Source organism: Phyllobates terribilis, unplaced genomic scaffold, assembly GCF_046119375.1.
Source record: "Phyllobates terribilis strain yellow unplaced genomic scaffold, ASM4611937v1 Scaffold_124__1_contigs__length_5142088, whole genome shotgun sequence".
Lineage (NCBI taxonomy): Eukaryota > Metazoa > Chordata > Amphibia > Anura > Dendrobatidae > Phyllobates > Phyllobates terribilis.
Window position 1 is genome coordinate 843,914 of NW_027362884.1, and position 3,569 is coordinate 847,482.

At 43.1% G+C, this 3,569-nt stretch overlaps 1 long non-coding RNA gene across 1 annotated transcript; it reads right to left on the reverse strand.

Moving 5' to 3' along the window:
* Positions 1–1,242: 1,242 nt before the first annotated feature.
* Positions 1,243–2,984, reverse strand: LOC141203155 (uncharacterized). Its single transcript, XR_012274291.1, has 2 exons — positions 2,847–2,984; positions 1,243–2,078 (listed from the first exon to the last, which is right to left on the reverse strand). It is a non-coding gene; the product is annotated as an uncharacterized lncRNA (long non-coding RNA).
* Between the last annotated feature and the right edge of the window lie 585 nt (positions 2,985–3,569).

Genomic DNA, 3,569 nt, shown 5'->3' on the forward strand with positions numbered 1-3,569 from the left:
CATGAGGCCGGGCTAGTCCCGGCCAATAGATGCCCACCCCCCTCTGGACTAGTATTGGCGGCCAATAGATTGCGCATCCCCACTTCCCCCTCTGGACTAGTCCCAGACAATAGATGCCGCTGCCCCCCCCCTCCAGACTAGTCCCAGCCAATAGACCCCCCCCCTCTGGACTAGTTCCAGCCAATTTGCATACTGCTAGCAGCGATGTAAGAAATGTTTTTACTGCAGGTAGCAATCAACTTTTGGTTCCTGCATCATAATGAAGGATAATAGCAGTTTGGGAGACTTGGAAGACATCACAGGTTTCCTTTGATAGGAATATCCCATAAAGTGTCATACATGACAAATCTATAGCCTGCGTCTCTTGTTGGGATACCGCTTTCACTTTCCAGTAGAATAGGATTTTATAGCATAAGTATAAAAAAAAGTGCTAGAGGACACATGCTCAGTCTCCACAGCCAGATCTCTGTGTCCGTGCACAGTAAACTATTCCCATTGGTCCTTTACAGTGAACAGAGGATAACTGTGCAGAGGACAGGATGGGGGGACATAGGTCCATTAGCATTAAGCTTATTAGATGGACATGCAATTTGATACACACTTTGAACACCAGGTGGTGCAATACTTAACTTCACTTTTTTTTTAGTTTTTTTTTTAGTTGTGCTTTCAAGTAATGTTTCCGAATAACCAGTCTTGTGTTTGTGCATAAGGAATAACACTTTCTGGCCATTATAGGACTTGTTTTCCTGCATTTTCACCAGTTTTCCCCTCTGCAGGCTTTATTTCTTAATTTTCAACAGATGCTGAGCTGGTGGGAGGAGAATCCTGGCAGCTACAGAGGGATTCCTGCTCTTTATTCCTTAGCACACAGATGACAAAGCAGAAGCATGGAGGACATTATTATTATTTATTTAAAGCGCCATTAATTCGAGGGTGCTGGACATGTGAACAGGTTTATATACATATAACAAATAGACTGGTACAGAGAAGAGGACCCTGCCCTCAAGGGCTTATAGAATACAGGGTAATGGGGAAGTAGAGAGAAGAACATTATACAGCAGTACGGAGCTGTGTAGCTGTGCATCCAGCTCTTATGTAAGGTAAAGCGCTTAAGAGGAAGCTCAGCCCTCATTTTCCTCAGTCTGCGTCTCACTCCTTCCACTCTCCATAGATTATAATGGGCAGCGTCACGACACCACAGTGAGCCTGCTGTCCGTCTTCTCCCAGCAAGTTAGATTTGAGTTTGTTTTTTTTTATGACAAGTTCAGGAGGTAAGGGGAGTGGAGAAGTAAGCAGATTTCTCTGATCAGATATATTACAAGGTGTTTTTTTTTGTTTTTTAGTAATCTCCTGTTCTATTGAGTTATGTAAAGCTGGTTGAAAATACAATTTCCTTTTAAATCTTGTAAATTGTAAAGTTTAATGTTTTATGATGAACTCAGTGGATGTGATCTCCGTATCAACAAAAGCTTCCAGGCTCTCTGCAAAAACGTGAAGACCTATGGGCTTCTTGGCTCGATACTCCTGGCCTAGCACCACTGAGATTCACAAGGTTTAGGTTGCTAAACGCTGTCAAGATTGAGACCTTGGAACGGATTTGGTTTCTTGCTCTCCTTTCCCGATTATGTACACCCTGCTATGGTGTACGGTTTTATGTACTCTCACTTATTGCTGCTGGAGAAGGTAAACCTCATAAGCCCCTTATTCATCGAAGAGTCCTAGACCCCTAGAGAAAGCCCTAGGAGATTCCCTTATGGGGCATCTGATCTTCTTGTGATAATGTGCCTCAAACTGGACCAAATAGACTGTCAGTCTCTTGGAGTTGAGTAAGAAGAAAATGTAGAACAATCGTACCATCTTTTGACTATATAGATATATCTTGTTTGGGAACAGCAAAGGCCGGGCGGAAGGGGTGAAGGTTTTGCATGGTTTTGTAGGTCTCATCTTGCATATCCTGAAGATAAGGATTTTAAGTTGTCATAAAAATCAACCACAACTTCATTCAAAGGTAACAAATACTTCATCATGATCCGGTGTTCGTCTATGTAAAGAAAGCTCTTCTGCTCTGCTCGCCGGGTCTGCGGAAATAAGCAATTGGCTTTATTGGAACGTAGTTCACATTGGCATAACAGCTGCCATTCCTCATGGAGCCATGGACCAAGAGATCCGTCTTCTAATGAAACAAAATGAATCCTTGTGAGTCCCATTGACTTACAATTGGTATATCCGGTCTTCGTTATTTCTACATACATTACCACTACATTAAAAGGGAGTGGAAACCTGATGTAATGGAGGGTGGCAGAAACCAAATTGCCTGCTACGTGTCTCTGCTCCACTTGGCTCCTACATTAGTTTTGCTACATCTACCCCAAAATAGGGTGACATTTCCTATAATCTGCTGTCCTTGTATTATACGGGGTTATCTAGGACTTTGATAGATCAGGGGGCTTCTTACACTCGGTGATCCACTGTTTGCAGCTCACATGGCACCCAAAAGTGAACAGTGTATGGAGTCAGGACACCACATAGTGGCCATTCTCAGGTACTACAGCTCAGCTCCCACTGAAGTAAATAAGAGCAGAGCTGCAGAACCTGATAACAGTCTCTACACAGTGTACAGAGCTCAGGTGTTCCACCTCCGTATACTGTGTACACCCAGCTGCCGGGGGAGCTGCTGCGGACCTCCACCCATCCAAAAGATAAGTCATCAATATCTAAGTCTTGGACAACCCCTTTAACATATGGAGAGTTTAAGATAACATATATAATGTGTTTGAAAAATTAATGTTTATGATATAATTTCCCAATGTCATCACCTCAAATTTTGTGATCCAATGGTCACTGACCTGACACAGCGACATGATCTTTCCAAGATAGTCATCTGGTGAGATAATTGTGCCCAAAATAATAGGTTCAAGATATTCCTTTACTACAGATTTGTCAGGAAATTCAGATGGATTTACAATAGTAATCTCCGATTCTCCACATTCCTAAAGAAATAATGTGGAAAATTAGATGGGATCATACAATTGGAGCTGATCTGCAGAACCCGGCAGTGACCAGCGTGCTGCAGCGGTGTGGATCCGCGCTGAACACCATCTGGCCACCGCTGCACACAGCAGATTGTTGGTGATGCCAGTTGTTGGGACTTCCACTGATCTGACATTGATGACCAGTGCTGGAATTAGGTCATTAATGTTACAGTAGCAGAAAACCACTTCAACTGCAAATACTGAACAAAAAATGTCAACATCTCAAAATCAAAGTCCAATTTTACTGATTTTGTTTCCCAAAAAACAAACAGCATAGCCAGAACAATAGACAGAATTTTTAGAAAATAGCAAAAGGCAATGGTACTCACCAGCCAAGGTTTCAAGAAAAAATGCACACCAGGACACGGCCGGCCCCCTTTTGTTAGAAGGAGGTAACACAGGTGCAGAATGCTAATGAACAATCGCCCTCACTCACTCTCACTGGAGGGGCGACTACCCAGCATTAAAACTGCACACAGATGAAACTTGCAGTAGGGTGCAATTCACACACTCGCGGCACTGTGCCTAGCCAGCATC